This window comes from Choloepus didactylus, chromosome X, assembly GCF_015220235.1.
Source record: "Choloepus didactylus isolate mChoDid1 chromosome X, mChoDid1.pri, whole genome shotgun sequence".
Classification (NCBI taxonomy): domain Eukaryota; kingdom Metazoa; phylum Chordata; class Mammalia; order Pilosa; family Megalonychidae; genus Choloepus; species Choloepus didactylus.
The window spans coordinates 72,131,844-72,150,535 of record NC_051334.1 but is presented as its reverse complement, the minus strand read 5'-3'; the positions used below and the strand labels follow the sequence as shown (position 1 = coordinate 72,150,535).

At 44.9% G+C, this 18,692-nt stretch overlaps 1 long non-coding RNA gene across 1 annotated transcript in view; it reads left to right on the top strand.

Annotated features, from left to right (window-relative positions):
• The window catches only part of LOC119522813, a 201,152-nt gene that overhangs the window by 147,312 nt on the left and 35,148 nt on the right, over positions 1 to 18,692 (top strand). The gene's annotated exons all lie outside the window — the stretch shown is intronic.

The following is an 18,692-nucleotide window of genomic DNA, read 5'->3' as shown; positions in this document are numbered from 1 at the left end:
GAAATGGCAGTAGCAGGGGCTGGTTTGATGGCCTAAGGTGGGGCCAGGAGAGAAGGCAAAGCAAAGATGTGCTACGCTCCCTAGCCCTGAATCATTTATGCTCAAGTTACTAGAGGGTGTGGGTAAATGTCATAATGAGATGAGAGGAGAGTTTGTAGAGGGCAACTGGTCTTTGGCCTGGTCCACTGCTGTGTGGAAAGCAGATGAAAGACTAAGAATCTGAACTGGGTGGTCTGCTTTCTAGTCCCAGTGTCTGCCACCACACTATATATAGCCTTGCTGGACCAGCACCTCTCCTTTTCCAGACCCCAGGCCCTAACTCTGTTCCTTGGGTTCTCTGGACTGGGCACCAGTAAGGATGGTCTCCTCCATTTCTGCCTTTCCCCATAAGCCCTCACTGCCAAAAGAGGCTCCACTAACCTCTCTTCTACTCATCCCACCCCACAGTCAAGGATATATTGCAGGACTCTGCTCCCTGAGGAGAGAATCCCATCCATCCCCTCACTCCTGTCCACTAAAAGGAATAAATATTTGCAAGATTTTCTAGCTTAGACTTCAGAGGTCACATAAGTTAGAGCCTTCATTGTGCAGATAGGGAGACTGAAGGCCAGAGATAGGAAAGGACTCATTCAAGGTTACTCAGAGAGAATTAATGGCAGAGGCTGGGCCAGAACTCAGGCCTTCTAATGCCCAAGGCTTGATTTCTTTTTCTCCTTTGGAGAAAGAGAAAAGGAGAAATAGAAAGAATGAAAAAGGAGAAAGATGATAAGACAGACAGAAAGAACTATTGACAGAAGGAGGCACAGGGAATTTGAAAGAGACAAGTTGGGGGAGGGAGGGAGAGAGAGGAGGGAGAGAGAAAGAGAGACGGAAAGAGAGAAAATAGAGAGAAAGGAAGAAAGGGAAAGAATGAAAGAGGGGAAAAGAGGAAATAGAAAAAGAGAGAAAAAAGAAAAGAAAGGGGCCAGCAAGCAAGCAGAGAGGGCCAGGCTTTCTGCTCCTGCAGGGGCTGGCAGGAACCGAGCCCACAAGCCCTGCAGAAGGCAGAGATGGGTGGCCCCAGAAATCCTTACCTGCCAAACCCCATCAGCCCTCTGAGGCCCAAACCAGAACTGAGCAGTTGATCTAAACAGAAAACAAACAGAGCAAAATGAAAACACGCTGGCTGCCCCCTCGGCTGCGGCTCTATGCATTCATTGGCCCCCAGGAGGCCACTGGGAAAGCAAGGCACAGCCTTTGCAACCCTCCCCTGCTCTGTGGCCCCCCCATCCCCCAGCCACCCCCCACCAAGAGCCATAGACTCAGCTCTGTTCAAGATGCCATGGCAAGCGGGTAGGGGGGCAGGGCTCCTGGGGCCGGGGGTGCGGTGGGGGGAGATGCAGGCGGCTGTTGGGGGCTGTGTGTTCCCTGCTCTTGGCCTGGCAGAGAAACAGCAAGGTTGGTGGGGGGCTGACAGGGAGGGGAAGCAATGGCGGAGGCAGAGCTCTGCCCGCTCCCACATGCAGGGTTCTTAACCAGCCCAAAGCCTGCCTTGGGGGAGTATGGGGAAGGCAGAGTGAGCAGGCTTGGGAACCAGGGGCCAGGCTTGTGTGTGGGGCATGTGGAGCACCTACCATTAGCGTAATTTGTTACTTCTGGTCTCCTTTGGGCTCTGGAGCTAGAAGTGAATGGAGAGTTTCCATTTGCATTGTACCTTATGAGTAATTATGATATAAATGATAACTGATATCGGTCTTGTGCTGTGCAATTACTAAACACCCACAGACAAACTCACTGAATCCTCACAACCGTCCTATGCAATACTGTGACTAACTCCGTTTTACAGAAGGTTCAGGGAGGATTGACTTGCCACACAGCTGGGAAGTGGTTGATTCAAGGTAAGTGAAAGCAGGTCAGTGAACTCGGGCTGAAATATAATGACCAGGGCCAGTGTTCAAGGGTGGACAAATGCATCTCTAAACTCAGGGCCATCATCCATCCCTAGAACCTTCTCACATCATCCAAGGGAGCAGGCAGATGAAAGCAGTGCATTCAGGGGAACTGGAGTGGGAAGGGCTATGGGCAGGTGGCAGGGATTCCTGGGGCAGGAGCTACCCCAAGATCCAGGTAGGCATCCCCCTCCAGGTTGGAGTGGGGGAGGCTCAGATCAAAGCACATAGTCAACAAATATTTATTATTAAGCACTTAATAGGGATCAAGTTTAAGAACACAGGCGCTGGAGCCAGACTGTGTTTTCAAATCCCAGCTCCACTGCTTACTATGCCTCAGTTTCCTCATGGATAATGGAGATAATGATAGCAACTATCTCATTCGGTTGTAAAAATTAAATGTTTTGTTCTAAGTAAAGCAGTTGGCACATGGCAAGCCTCAAAATATTAGCTCTTGATGTCCTTATCACTGTTGTGGTTGTTTGCCAGGCTTGTGCAGAACACTAGGATGGCATCAGCTAGAAAAAGCAGCTGCGGTCTCTGTCCCTGTGGAGCATTGAGTATGGTGGGTTGGGTGGACATTAATCATAAAGTCACACAGCCAAAGTAAAATTACAGCAGTGAGAAGTGCTTTGGAGGAGAGGTCCACAGTGCCCTGAGAGGGAAAATTTTGGAAACCTGTCCTGGCCAGGAAGATATGGGAAGGTTTCCTTTATTACCAGACACTCGTGTTGTGTTCTGAAGCTGAAACAAATCAAAATGGTAGAAAAGGGGAAGGAAGTTCATCCCAGGCAGGGTTCACAGCACATGCATGGGCCCAGTGGTGGGTGTGAGCTTGGTACAAGTTGTGGATGGAGAGCTAGGCAGGGGTCAGACTGGGGTAGACCCTTTAATCCATGTCCAGGAGTCTTGTCTTCATCTTAAGAACAAAGGGAAATGAGAGGTTTTTTTTTTTTTTTTTTATCTTCATTTTATTGAGATATATTCACATACCACACAGTCATACAAAACAAATCGTACTTTCGATTGTTTACAGTACCATTACATAGTTGTACATTCTTCACCTAAATCAATCCTTGACACCTTCATTAGCACACACACAAAAATAACAAGAATAATAATTAGAGTGGAAAAGAGCAATTGAAGTAAAAAAGAACACTGGGAACCTTTGTCTGTTTGTTTCCTTCCCCTATTTTTCTACTCATCCATCCATAAACTAGACAAAGTGGAGTGTGGTCCTTATGGCTTTCCCAATCCCATCGTTACCCCTCATAAGCTACATTTTTATACAACTGTCTTCGAGATTCACGGGTTCTGGGTTGTAGTTTGATAGTTTCAGGTATCCACCACCAGCTACCCCAATTCTTTGGAACCTAAAAAGAGTTGTCTAAAGTGTGCGTAAGAGTGCCCACCAGAGTGACCTCTCGGCTCCTTTTGGAATCTCTCTGCCACTGAAGCTTATTTCATTTCCTTTCACATCCCCCTTTTGGTCAAGAAGATGTTCTCCGTCCCACGATGCCAGGTCTACATTCCTCCCCGGGAGTCATATTCCACGTTGCCAGGGAGATTCACTCCCCTGGGTGTCTGATCCCACGTAAGGGGGAGGGCAGTGATTTCACCTTTCAAGTTGGCTTAGCCAGAGAGAGAGGGCCACATCTGAGCAACAAAGAGGCATTCGGGAGGAGGCTCTTAGGCACAACCATAGGGAGGCCTAGCCTCTCCTTTGCAGCAACCGTCTTCCCAAGGGTAAAACTTATGGTAGAGGGCTCAACCCATTAAACCACCAGTCCCCCACGTCTGTGGTCATGCCAGCAACCCTCGAGGTGGGGTAGGCGAACACCCCTGCATTCTCCACAGGCTCCTCAAGGGGGCACTACATCTTTTTTTTTTTTCTTGTTTTTCTTTTTTTTTTTTTAACTTTCCCTTCTTTTTTAAATCAACTGTATGAAAAAAAAGTTAAAAAGAAAACAAACATACAATAAAAGAACATTTCAAAGAGACCATAACAAGGGAGTAAGAAAAAGACAACTAACCTAAGATAACTGCTTAACTTCCAACATGTTCCTACTTTACCCCAAGAAAGTTACATAATATAGCAACATTTCTGTGAACTTGTTCCTACTATATCCATCAGAAATTAACAGACCATAGTCATTCCTGGGCATCCCCAGAACGTTAAATAGCTTATCTGTTCTTCTTGGATTATTGTTCCCCCTTCCTTAATTGCTCTCTACTGCTAGTTCCCCTACATTCTACATTATAAACCATTTGTTTTACATTTTTCAAAGTTCACATTAGTGGTAGCATATAATATTTCTCTTTTTGTGCCTGGCTTATTTCGCTCAGCATTATGTCTTCAAGGTTCATCCATGTTGTCATATGTTTCACGAGATCGTTCCTTCTTACTGCCGTGTAGTATTCCATCGTGTGTATATACCACATTTTATTTATCCACTCATCTGTTGAAGGACATTTGGGTTGTTTCCATCTCTTGGCAATTGTGAATAATGCTGCTATGAACATTGGCGTGCAGATATCTGTTCGTGTCACTGCTTTCCGACCTTCCGGGTATATACCGAGAAGTGCAATCGCTGGATCGAATGGTAACTCTATATCTAGTTTTCTAAGGAACTGCCAGACTGACTTCCAGAGTGGCTGAACCATTATACAGTCCCACCAACAATGAATAAGAGTTCCAATTTCTCCACATCCCCTCCAGCATTTGTAGTTTCCTGTTTGTTTAATGGCAGCCATTCTAACCGGTGTTAGATGGTATCTCATTGTGGTCTTAATTTGCATCTCTCTAATAGCTAGTGAAGCTGAACATTTTTTCATGTGTTTCTTGGCCGTTTGTATTTCCTCTTCAGAGAACTGTCTTTTCATATCTTTTGCCCATTTTATAATTGGGCCGTCTGTACTATTGTCATTGAGTTGTAGGATTTCTTTATATATGCAAGATATCAGTCTTTTGTCAGATACATGGTTTCCAAAAATTTTTTCCCATTGAGTTGGCTGCCTCTTTACCTTTTTGAGAAATTCCTTTGAGGTGCAGAAACTTCTAAGCTTGAGGAGTTCCCATTTATCTATTTTCTCTTTTGTTGCTTGTGCTTTGGGTGTAAAGTCTAGGAAGTGGCCGCCTAATACAAGGTCTTGAAGATGTTTTCCTACATTATCTTCTAGGAGTTTTATGGTACTTTCTTTTATATTGAGATCTTTGGTCCATTTTGAGTTAATTTTTGTGTAGGGGGTGAGGTAGGGGTCCTCTTTCATTCTTTTGGATATGGATATCCAACTCTCCCAGCCCCATTTGTTGAAAAGACCATTATGACTCAGTTCAGTGACTTTGGGGGCCTTATCAAAGATCAGTCGGCCATAGATCTGAGGGTCTATCTCTGAATTCTCAATTCGATTCCATTGATCTATATGTCTATCTTTGTGCCAGTACCATGCTGTTTTGGCAACTGTGGCTTTATAATAAGCTTCAAAGTCAGGGAGTGTAAGTCCTCCCACTTCGTTTTTCTTTTTTAGAGTGTCTTTAGCAATTCGAGGCATCTTCCCTTTCCAAATAAATTTGATAACTAGCTTTTCCAAGTCTGCAAAGTAGGTTGTTGGAATTTTGATTGGGATTGCATTGAATCTGTAGATGAGTTTGGGTAGAATTGACATCTTAATGACATTTAGCCTTCCTATCCATGAACATGGAATATTTTTCCATCTTTTAAGGTCCCCTTCTATTTCTTTTAGTAGAGTTATGTAGTTTTCTTTGTATAGGTCTTTTACATCTTTGGTTAAGTTTATTCCTAGGTACTTGATTTTTTTAGTTGCTATTGAAAATGGTATCTTTTTCTTGAGTGTCTCTTCAGTTTGTTCATTTCTAGCATATAGAAACATTACTGACTTATGTGCATTAATCTTGTATCCCGCTACTTTGCTAAATTTGTTTATTAGCTCTAGTAGCTGTATCGTCGATTTCTCAGGGTTTTCTAGATATAAGATCATATCATCTGCAAACAATGACAGTTTTACTTCTTCTTTTCCAATTTGGATGCCTTTTATTTCTCTGTCTTGCCGGATTGCCCTGGCTAGCACTTCCAGCACAATGTTGAATAACAGTGGTGACAGCGGGCATCCTTGTCTTGTTCCTGATCTTAGAGGGAAGGCTTTCAGTCTCTCACCATTGAGTACTATGCTGGCTGTGGGTTTTTCATATATGGTCTTTATCATGTTGAGGAAGTTTCCTTCAATTCCTACCTTTTGAAGTGTTTTTATCAAAAAGGGATGTTGGATTTTGTCAAATGCTTTTTCAGCATCTATTGAGATGATCAATTGATTTTTCCCTTTTGACTTGTTAATGTGTTGTAATACATTGATTGATTTTCTTATGTTGAACCATCCTTGCATGCCTGGAATGAACCCCACTTGGTCATGGTGTATGATTTTTTTAATGTGTCTTTGGATTTGATTTGCAAGTATTTTGTTGAGGATTTTTGCATCTATATTCATTAGGGAGATTGGCCGGTAGTTTTCCTTTTTTGTAGCATCTTTGCCTGGTTTTGGTATTAGATTGATGTTAGCTTCATAAAATGAGTTAGGTAGTGTTCCATTTTCTTCAATGTTTTGAAAGAGTTTGAGTAAGATTGGTGTCAGTTCTTTCTGGGAAGTTTGGTAGAATTCCCCTGTGAAGCCATCTGGCCCTGGGCATTTATTTGTGGGAAGATTTTTGATGACTGATTGGATCTCTTTGCTTGTGATGGGTTGGTTGAGGTCTTCTATTTCTTCTCTGGTCAGTCTAGGTTGTTCATATGTTACCAGGAAATTGTCCATTTCTTCTACATTATCCAGTTTGTTGCCATACAGTTGTTCATAATATCCTCTTATAGTTTTTTAATTTCTTCAGGATCTGCAGTTATGTCACCTTTTTCATTCATTATTTTGTTTATATGGGTCTTCTCTCTTTTTGATTTTGTCAGTCTAGCTAGGGGCTTTTCAATCTTGTTGATCTTCTCAAAGAACCAACTTTTGGTGATATTTATCCTCTCTATTGTTTTTTTGTTCTCTATGTCATTTATTTCTGCTTTAATCCTTGTTATTTCTTTTCTTGTACTTGGTTTAGGATTGGTTTGCTGTTCATTTTCTAGCTTCTTCAGTTGATCCATTAGTTCTTTGATTTTGGCTCTTTCTTCCTTTTTAATATATGCGTTTAGTGCTATAAATTTCCCCCTTAGCACTGCTTTTGCTGCATCCCATAGGTTTTGGTATGTTGTGTTCTCATTTTCATTCGTCTCTATATATTTAGCAATTTCTCTTGCTATTTCTTCGTTAACCCACTGATTGTTTAGGAGTGTGTTGTTTAACCTCCAGGTATTTGTGAATTTTCTAAGTCTCTGATGGTTATTGACTTCTAATTGTATTCCATTGTGGTCAGAGAATGTGCTTTGAATAATTTCAATCTTTTTAAATTTATTGAGGCTTGTTTTATGTCCCAGCATATGATCTATTCTGGAGAAAGTTCCATGAGCACTAGAAAAGTATGTGTATCCTGGTGATTTGGGATGTAATGTCCTGTATATGTCTGTTAAATCTAATTCATTTATCAGATTGTTTAGGTTTTCAATTTCCTTATTGGTCTTCTGTCTGGTTGATCTATCTATAGGAGAGAGTGATGTGTTGAAGTCTCCCACAATTATTGTGGAAACATCGATTGCTTCCTTTAGTTTTGCCAGTGTTTCTCTCATGTATTTTGTGGCACCTTGATTGGATGCATAGACATTTTTTTTTTTTAATTCAGTTTTATTGAAATATATTCACAAACCATACAGTCATCCATGGGGTGCATAGACATTTACGATTGTTATTTCTTCTTGTTGAATTGCCCCTTTTTTTTGTATGTAGTGGCCTTCTTTGTCTCTCAAAACACCCCTGCATTTAAAGTCTATTTTATCTGAGATTAATATCGCTACACCTGCTTTCTTTTGGCTGTAGCTTGCATGAAATATTTTTTCCATCCTTTCACTTTCAGTTTCTTTGTGTCCCTGTGTCTAAGATGAGTCTCTTGTATGCAACATATTGATGGTTCATTTTTTTTGATCCATTCTGCGAATCTATATCTTTTAATTGGGGAGTTTAATCCATTTACATTCAACGTTATAACCATGAAGGCATTTTTTGAATCAGCCATCTTATCCTTTGGTTTTTGTTTGTCATATTTTTCCCCTCTCTCTATTAATATCCTTTATTGTACCCATGCCGAATCTCTTTAGTACTGAACCTTTCTCCAAGTCTCTCTGTCCTGTCTTTGTTTCTCTGTCTGTAGGGCTCCCTTTAGTATCTCCAGTAGGGCAGGTCTCTTGTTAGCAAATTCTCTCAGCATTTGTTTGTCTGTGAAAAATTTAAGCTCTCCCTCAAATTTGAAGGAGAGCTTTGCTGGATAAAGTATTCTTGGCTGGAAATTTTTCTCACTCAGAATTTTAAATATATCGTGCCACTGCCTTCTCGCCTCCATGGTGGCTGCTGAGTAGTCACTACTTAGTCTTATGCTGTTTCCTTTGTATGTGGTGAATTGCTTTTCTCTTGCTGCTTTCAGAACTTGCTCCTTCTCTTCCGTGTTTGACAGTGTGATCAGTATATGTCTCGGAGTGGGTTTATTTGGATTTATTCTATTTGGAGTTCGCTGAGCATTTATGATTTGTGTATTTATGTTGTTTAGAAGATTTGGGAAGTTTTCCCCAACAATTTCTTTGAATACTCTTCCTAGACCTTTACCCTTTTCTTCCCCTTCTGGGACACCAATGAGTCTTATATTTGGACGTTTCATATTATCTATCATATCCCTGAGGTCCATTTCGATTTTTTCAATTTTTTTCCCCATTCTTTCTTTTATGCTTTCATTTTCCATTCTGTCATCTTCCAGGTCACTGATTCGTTGTTCAACTTCCTCTAGTCTTGTACTATGAGTGTCCAGAATCTTTTTAATTTGGTCAACAGTTTCTTTAATTTCCATAAGATCATCCATTTTTTATTTAGTCTTGCAATGTCTTCTTTATGCTCTTCTAGGGTCTTCTTGATTTCCTTTGTCTCCCGTACTATGGTCTCATTGTTCATCTTTAGTTTTTTGAGTAGCTGCTCTAGGTGCTGTGTCTCTTCTGGTCTTTTGATTTGGGTGCTTGGGCTTGGGTTATCCATATCGTCTGTTTTTTTCATATGCTTTATAATTTTCTGTTGTTTTTGGCCTCGTGGCATTTGCTGAACTTGATAGGGTTCTTTTAGGATTTGTAGACCAATTGAAGTCCTTATCTCTAATTTATCAGATCTACAGCTTCGTGGAGTACACTTTCTCTAACTAACCAGCAGGTGTCGTCCACGAGCCACCTGTTCTTCACAAGCCAGTTCTCCCCTGCTTAGCCTTTTTGGTGAGTGGGGGAGTGAGTCTTGTGGGGTCCAATTGGTGTACCAAGCTTGCGTGTGTACTTGGTGTTGCCTGTCCTGTATATGGGGCGTGTTTCTGGGCAGTCAGGGAGGGGGGGTGGCCCTAACAATCCAATCTCCCTGGTGATCCTAGAGTTTTAAGGCTGCTGCAATAGTCTAATCCTTCAGTTCAGTCCTGCCACAGTTTGTCTCTGCCACTGACCCACAAGTCCTTGGTATTGGTGTATGGCTCCTGAGACTTGCAAGTGGGCCCCTCTTCCAGGCTGTGCACCCCGGGTCCTCTGTTGAGGGACGACTGTGCTATGTCACAGGCGAGTGCCATCCCCCCAGGGCAGTTCTGGGCTGCTGGGCTGTGTAGGGAGGCTCCCAGTCTGCTGAAATGACGGCTGAATGGGGCTTTGTTAATTCACACTGCTCCACCTTCCCAACTCTGGGACAATCAGCTGAGGTTGCAGGGAAGGCTAATGTCCACGCCCAGTTTTGTGGTGTGTGCCTGTTATTTGAAGCACTTCCGTCACCCTGGGTTGTCTGGGGCAGCTCTGGGCTATGGGGCTGGCGATGGGCAGGAGTGTTTCCTGTCCACCAGGATGATGGCTGTGAGCGGACACCCCCCTTTTCTTGGGAAGTTGTGGTGTTTAGTGAATTTTCTCAGCCACTGGATTATTGCCTTTTGTCTCAGAGCTCTCTTAGTTCTGCTCTTGACTTGACCTGCCCAAATTGCAAGTCTTTGAAGCTTTCTGTATTGGGCTTCTTAGAGTAATTGTTTTAGAAAAAGAAAAAAGGATTAAAAAAAAAAAAAAAAAAAAAAGGGCCCTCCTCAGAGATCTAATGGGTTATTGAAATGCTGAGAGACAAAGCAACCAGGGCCATTAAGGAAAGGTCCACAGGGCAGAGAGATCAGCTTTTCTTCAGGATTTGCATATGCGCCTCAGGGCCTGAGCTCTGCCCTTCCCCTTTCTATGTTCACCAGAACTCCAAAAATCCTCCACTTTTATTTTGGAGTTTTTCATGTTGTTTTTTTTCTATGCCTTTCTCCTCTCTGCTGGGCTGGCTGCTCTCAGATTCTCTGGTGTTTGGTCTCAGTCTATCTATGGTTGGAGTTTGGATCAGTAGAATGAGTTTCCGATAAGGGCTGCTACTGCAGTTCTCCCTTCTCCTTCCCGGAGCTGACAGCCCCTCCTCCCACGGGACTGAGCCCGGCAGGGAGGGGCGCGGGTCCCCTGGCCGCAAAAACTTACAGATTTCGCTGATCTCAGCAGTTCCACATTTTCATGAGTGTTGTATGAAGTATGCCCAAAGTCAGATTGCTCTGTGGTGTCCAGTCCACGCAGTTCCTGGCTTTCTACCTACTTTCCTGGTGGAGTAACTAAAACATACAGCTCACCAGTCCACCATCTTGCCCCGCCTCTTCAAATGAGAGGTTTTTTTTTTTTTTTTTAATCTTCATTTTATTGAGATATATTCACATACCACGCAGTCATACAAAACAAATCGTACTTTCGATTGTTTACAGTACTATTACATAGTGGTACATTCATCACCCAAATCAATCCCTGACACCTTCATTAGCACACACACAAAAATAACAAGAATAATAATTAGAGTGAAAAAGAGCAATTGAAGTAAAAAAGAACACTGGGTACCTTTGTCTGTTGGTTTCCTTCCCCTATTTTTCTACTCATCCATCCATAAACTAGACAAAGTGGAGTGTGGTCCTTATGGCTTTCCCAATCCCATTGTCACCCCTCATAAGCTACATTTTTATACAACTGTCTTCGAGATTCATGGGTTCTGGGTTGTAGTTTGATAGTTTCAGGTATCCACCACCAGCTACCCCAATTCTTTAGAACCTAAAAAGGGTTGTCTAAAGTGTGCATAAGAGTGCCCACCAGAGTGACCTCTCGGCTCCTTTTGGAATCTCTCTGCCACTGAAGCTTATTTCATTTCCTTTCACATCCCCCTTTCGGTCAAGAAGATGTTCTCCGTCCCACGATGCCAGGTCTACATTCCTCCCCGGGAGTCATATTCCATGTTGCCAGGGAGATTCACTCCCCTGGGTGTCTGATCCCACGTAGGGGGGAGGGCAGTGATTTCACCTTTCAAGTTGGCTTAGCTAGAGAGACAGGGCCACATCTGAGCAACAAAGAGGCATTCGGGAGGAGGCTCTTAGGCACAACCATAGGGAGGCCTAGCCTCTCCTTTGCAGCAACCGTCTTCCCAAGGGTAAAACCTGTGGTAGAGGGCTCAACCCATCAAACCACCAGTCCCCTATGTCTGTGATGAGAGGTTTTTAAGGATGCAGAAACATGATCAGAAAAATACAGGGCCAGATCCTAGGAGGGGTGGGTCTCTAGCTGGGAGAAGTACCACATAGAGCAGGGTGGGTAGGGACAGGGTTTCAATCTGAGCCCTGCCATTGGCTCCCTTGATTATGACCTTGGGCAAGTCCCTTCCCTTCTGGGACTTCAGTTTCCACCTATATCCTGAATGTTTTTTGAAGGCTACTTTAGGATCCATCTTGTCCTTTACTATCTTCCTTCAGCCCCTATCCCCCATGAAAAGGAAGAGAGGGCAGGAAAGATATTCTGAATGAAGCACAGCCCACTCCTCCCTTTCTATATCTCTCTGACACCTGCCCCTCCCATCCAGGGAAGGCAGGCCATTTGGGGGCCACATTTTCTCTGCCCCCTCCTCATCCATCCATGGCTCATCCCCATCAACCTCAGGTCATTACGGAATGGGGTCTACTCAAGCTGGGAATTGGAGGAGGCTCAGGGGACCCCCACAGTGGTTGCTTGTTGCACTGGAATGCCCAGAACCATAGGCAGCTGGAAGAAGCTGCCCCCGTCAGGATGATGGAGAGGGTGTGACATAAATTTCTCAGGACAGGCAGCAAAAAACATTTACAACCCCTCCTTGCAGAGTCTGGTTCCAATCAAGCCCCTGGCTGGCCTACTCCCTACACCCGCCACACGGGGCTGGCTTCTCCGCAAACCAGAGTCATTTAGGGGTTTGTCTTTCTTCCTCCTCTCCCTACTGTTTAAGAAACATGCACAAAGATGTACACACATATATGCAACCCCCCCTTGCCAGAGCTCTCTGTACCCACATGAATTTATAGACATACGCATATTTCCATACACACACATGGCTCCCTAGGGTTCTGTGTACCCACACACATATACAAACTGACAGATAACACACACATGCATGTGCACACGCACACACACTCATACTGGAGACCATCCCTGGGTGGGCTGAGAAGGCCGCAGCTTCAATTGCCAGCCATGAGCCAAAGATGGCAACAACCCTTCAGGTGAGGCACCAAAAGGCTCCAAAGGACCCAGGAAGTGCCTTCCTTCAGTAATGGTCCCCCAGGCTGCTGCTCACCCTGCTACCCCTTCTCAGACCCCTAGCTACCATTTTGATGGAATGCCTTGCCTGGCTCTGACTGAGCCTCTGAGCAGACACTGAGGGAGGGTGAGGCTGATGAGGGAACTTCATAGCGCAGCCAGTCAGGCACAGGAAGCCCTCTCTCCCTCACAGCCGAGGGGTCCAGAGGTCTCAGGTGAGCCCTAGTCCAGTTCGGTCTTTTCCCAAGCTTCTTTGGCACTCCATCCTGTTTCTATCCTCAACCCAGGCCACTAAATGCCTCACCCAGCCACCCAAGAAGTATCTATTTCTCTTGATTTGAGTTGAACAAACTTTTCCTTTTGGGGGCCTCTCTTCCCTACCTGAATGCTCAAGTCATTTGGTTCCTCCTAGAGAGGCCAGAAGGGGCACCCTTGTTTACTCAAAACCTAGCAGGGATCCAGTCATTTCACACTAGGCCCCAGAAGTCAGGCCCAGCATAATTCCACAGAAATGGTCTCATGCACATAGGAAGGTTGGGTGGCAGAGGGGAGGGTGGGGGTGTCACTCTAAGCACAGCTAGGTATAGACTTTTAGGAGCTAAGGAAATCCAATGATCTTTAGGTTCCTTTTCTCCCCAGAACAACCAGAATGGTTATTCTTGAGCACCCAAAAGGAGAAGCTGCTTTTTCTGAGAGAGTATCAACCTTCCTCCCTTGCCCAGGGGTATCAGTGTGATGCAGGGGCAAGAATGTGGACTTAGGGAAAGCCAGACCTGGGTTCAAATTCCGCACTATCTCTTACCTGCTATATGAACTTGGGCAACCAAGTGGAATGTACTGAATGGGGTTCTTGCAAGAATGAACATGCCCAGAACTTCTTCCTCCATAGTAGATACTCACTAAATGCCCATTCCAGTTGCTTCCCACTAACTCTGCCACACTTGACTAGAGAGCCTTAGGGAGAAGGGCAGAAGGCGCAAGGGAGCAGACATTTGCTACATTCCCTGTTCTTCACACTCATTGCTTCCATTGCCCCAGATCTCATAGCTGGGAAGTGGCAGAACTGGGACTTGAAATTTGCTCTCTTTGGCTCCTGAGCACACATGGGTCTATTACTCCATGCTGGGGAGATGAAGGGGGTCATGCTTTAAAACCCAGTTTTGAGAGTGTTGTAGCCTGGGGACGAGAGTTGTCAAGCTCCCACAGCTTCTCCCTTCCCCAAGGACAGATACTTAGACCCAGCTGGCTTGCCAGGGCCCAGCCCCAATCTGGATCTAAAGTGACTTGGAGGACAACTCTATGAGGCAGAAAATCCAGCCTCCACTCCTGGAAGCTGCAGCAGAAATGTAGCTAGCCTGGCTGTGAGTGGAGGAAACCCCATTCCTCCAGCCCAGATGACCCAGAGTAGCAAGCCTTTCTGGCGCCAGGCATTTCTGGGTTCTTCAGATAAGGAAGCCTCCAAGAAACGCTCCAGGAAGGCAGATTTCAGCTCAGTATGAATAAAGTCAGAGCTCTGCAAAGCTGAAACCAGATGCTGGGAGGGGAGTTAGTTCCCTGTAACTGTAGGTGTGTGAAGAGGGACGGCCTAATACCCAGAAAGCAAACTGGAGAAGGGATTTAAGCATCACATAGGTCAAGGGTTCTTAGCCTGGAGGTGGTCCATCAAAGGGAGCCACGAGGTTAAAGGGCTTCCTGAAATTATGTGCGATAGTTTGTGTGCTTGGGTGTTTTTATAGGAAATGGGCTCATGGCTTTCATCAAATGGTTCAAAAGGGCACACCCCCCAATGCCACACAGATAAGGAAAGGAGGTCTTGGAGAGAGGAAAGTACTGGCTCAGAGTCTCTCTGTGTCCCAACCAAATCAAGATTCCGTGATGTTTTCTGATATACAATATGCTGTCACATCCTAGGCTCTTGATTCTCAGGACAGCCTGCTTGAGAAAATAGCCTTATTGCTATTTTCTAGAGAAGGATTCTGGGGCCCAGAGAAGGGATGGGTCTTGTTTAGGTTATACAGCTAGTTAGAGATAAACCAGAACTAGATCCCAGGTCTCCTACTGATTGTTTTACCCTTGCCATCTGGAGGGCAAACAAGCAGAGTTGCCTAAATTGGGAAGTAATGGTCTTGATCTGGCCTGTGGGAGATCTGACAGCAACCCCATCCCCTCTTCCTGCTCTGGATATTCTGGGGGCCAGCCTCCTTGTCCCACCTTGTGGCCTTCACCATACATTCCTGGGATCTAGAAAGTGGCATAGTGGCCAAGGTCTGGGGAAGGCATGGGAAGAAGGGGTCGAGTGGCAGGCACTCCCTCCCTCCAGAGAACTTCTGTTTCTATTTGAACCCTGCTTGCAGCTAGGTGTGACCCCAGAGAAGCTGTGTGGCTGTTGCTTGGACCTACACAAAAGTACCAGTGACTTGCAAAATAAGCAATAGTCAAGCATTAGGAGGTTGGTTTAGGCCAGGAAAAGATGGGGCAGTGGTCTCTCCAGAGTAAAGAGCACCAGGGACAGTGCAAGGAATTCCACCCTCTCTCCCTATATACTGCCACCTCTCTGTTAGGATGGAATAAAACCCAGCAGCATCTTTGTGGAATCCCAGACACAGGTGCCTAGGGACAAATGTCTTCCTCTGTCCCTCTTGGCTGTATCCCTGAGATGGAGGGGCAGGAGAAACCAGCCCACTGCCAGACTCTGCTGTTCAAAGGATGGACGGTGGAAGTGTGCATGCAGAAAGGAGCCAGCAACAAGATGCTTCCATGCAAGTGGCAAATATCATTGCCATTAGCCAAGAGGCTCGTCAAGCAGGGGCAGGACCTGAGCAGTGGGTCACGGCCAGACAGGATGAGCTGGCTTCAGTCTGGGAACCAAGAGAGGACCACAAGGACTAGAGGCCTGCCTCAGGACCTGGAGGGCCATGCAGTCAAGCTGTTTCCAGTTGAGCCAAGGAGCCTGTGACCAAGCAGTGCACTTTGATTTTCCTTGGCAAGGTTTATCCCTGTGCATTTTTGTTCTCATTATAAAAGACAAACCTGCTCAGAGTGGAGAATTTGGAAAGTAATGACAAGTGCGCAGAAGAAAATTGCTAACTGCGTGGCCTTGGGCAAGCCACCCAACCTCGCTGCACCTTGGTCTTCTCATCTGTAAAATGAGGTTAAAACACTACTTATCTTGTAGGTGATTTGTGAGGAGTATATACATATTATATATGTAAAGTGCTTAGAAAAGTGCCCGGCCTGTCAAAAGTGTTATACGAGTGTTTGCTTTTACTATCATAATCCCGTCAACCTAAAGTCAGACACTATTAACAAGTGGTTTATTTCTTTCTAGCTTTTATATTTGAACATTTATAGTATTTTTTAAAAATAGGATCATACTGTATATATGACTTGGCAGTTTGCACATTTAACTTGGCATTAAAGCATGAGCATTCTGCGGAATGCAAAACACCAGAGATGGATTGGCTTTTATAAAAAGGGGGTTTATTTGGCTACACAGTTACAGTCTTAAGGCCATAAAGTGTCCAAGGTAACACATCGGTAATTGGGTACCTTCACTGGAGGATGGCCAATGGCGTCTGGAAAACCTCTGTTAGCTGGGAAGACATGTGGCTGGTGTCTGCTCCAAAGTTCTGGTTTCAAAATGGCTTTCTCCCAGGACGTTCCTCTCTAGCAAGCTTGCTCCTCTTCAAAACGTCACTCACAGCTGCACTCCGTTCAGTCTCTTTGAGTCAGCATGTTTTATATGGCTTTTATATGGCTCCACTGATCAAGGCCCACCCTGAATGGGTGGGGTCATGCCTCCATGGGAGTATCCCACCAAAGTCACCACCCTTCAAGACATTCTTACAAGTTGCATATAATTCTGTTTATTCAGTTTCCTAATGTTGGGCATTTAACTTATTACTGTTTTCTATGAAGAGCTTTTACATACACTTTAATCCAAATCTCCAAATATTTCTTTACTACAAATTCCTGCAAGGGTAATTGTTGGGTTGAAGTTGTGTATGTGTTTTGAAGGGTTTAGACATTTCCAAACTGTCAACCAAAATGGTAAACCAATTTATACTTCCACCAGATCCACCAGATAGCCCACCACACGAGATTGCCTGTCTCACCTCAACCTCACCATTAAACTTTTTTGTAGATTGTTTGTTAAACTGATCGATGAGAATTCGTGTTCTTTATATTCCATTTGCCTGGAGTCGGGAATGGGATGGAGTACTAGGGACAGGGCTGTTAGGTAGGTTCAGCCATGTAGGTTGGAGGGCTTGAGTGAAGGGGCCTAAGAAGCAACAGACCATAACCACGCCCAGACATCCCATCTATCTGGGGAAGGAGCAAGAACAAAAAGAAAAGATGTGGTCATATGGTCACCCTATGAAACTGAGAAAAAAACCCTAATGCTAGGGGATGAGCCCCAGGAAGAGGTGATTGCCAAGTCTTGAGTTGGCCCAAAGTCTTCCCCCAAATATGTGTGGAGTCCCCATGCTTGGCCAGACAGGAATAATTAGAATGTAAATTGGGCTTTGGAAATGCAAATGTAAATACAGAGCTGGGTGGATTGACATGGCTTCTGAACACTGGAGGCCTGGAAGTATGACTCCGGGGACTCTGCTGAAAAGGAATTGCAGAAGCTTTTGGAGAAATTGGGGATGAAGAGGCTCTGAGGGCAGCTGGGCAAGCTGTGGAAGCGGGGGCTGCCATTGGGAAAGTGTGTGGTGCTGGGAGGCTGGAAAGGAGAGACGGGCTCGAGCCAAGGCGACTTCCCAACTAGGGTGTGGAAGTTACAGCAGGCCCCCAGTACTGTGCAGGTACAAGCTGAGGTCTGGGGCTGAGGGCTAGACTTGGAGGGACAAAATCCCAGCCCAGGCAACCCCAAGGCAAAGGAGCTGGCCTGTGAGCGACAAGAAGCAGAGAGCACAGCTCCATCGAGATGCAAATTAACAAAATCACTATATAACAATTATGTTTATTGAGTGCCTACTGTTTTGCCAGGTGCTGAATCATTTATTTTACACCCATTATCTCATTTATAGCAACTGTGAGGTAGGGATCAAAAGTGCCTACTTTACAGATGGAGAAACTGAGGCACAGAATGGATAAGTAACATGCCCAAAGTTATACAGACAGTAACTGGCAAGCCTGAAGCTGAGCCCAGGTTTTTTACTAAGGCCCCATTAGGCAAAGAGTTTGGGTCTCTTTCTGCGATTTCCTTAGGTAGAGTTGGTGGAGAGGTCTCCTCACTCTTGTCTTGGATTTAGGAGCTTTGCTGACTAGGGCTCTTGAAGGAATGCTATCTAAAGGACAGTGAAAAGTTGTACAAAAGCTCTGTGACTAAGAAACCCAGAAAGAATGGGCTTAGATAGCAGCAAGAAGGACTTAGGATAGACACCAGGAAGAGCATCCTCAGAGTAAGACTCTTTAGATACAAAGGGTAACCAAGGAAGGCCCAGGTGCCTCTTTCTGATAGTCTTTTCTGAAAGTCTCAGCAGTTGCGCTTTCCCACATCTTTGTCTCTCTCAACATCCCGTCACTCCCATAATCCCTAATTGGGCATGTTCACCAGAGGTGGTACTGCCTACTCTCAGCAGGCTCTGAAATCCAAGGTCACCTGTGGGTATCAGAACAGTTGGGATCCTGTGCAAACCACAGGTGCCATACAGTTAAAGCCAGGAGTGGCCTGAACTTTTTCTACCCCTACCCCTCGACAATCTCTGCCTGCTGGGCTCTTCCCTTTGACCCAGTAGCTTTCTCAACCAGCCAGACACCTTGGCCAGGGAAGCATCATGAAGAGTTAAACAGTTGTCCAAAAAAAGCAGAGGGGTGCAATGGGACCAGAATGGATTGATTTTTCTCAGACAGACCTGGGTTAGCCATCTGGCTCTGCTAGTATTCCCCATGTGACCTTGGGCAATTGCATTTGCCTCTCTGGGCCTCAGTTTCCAACTCTGTAATATGGAGATGATAATATCCACTATTGAACTGG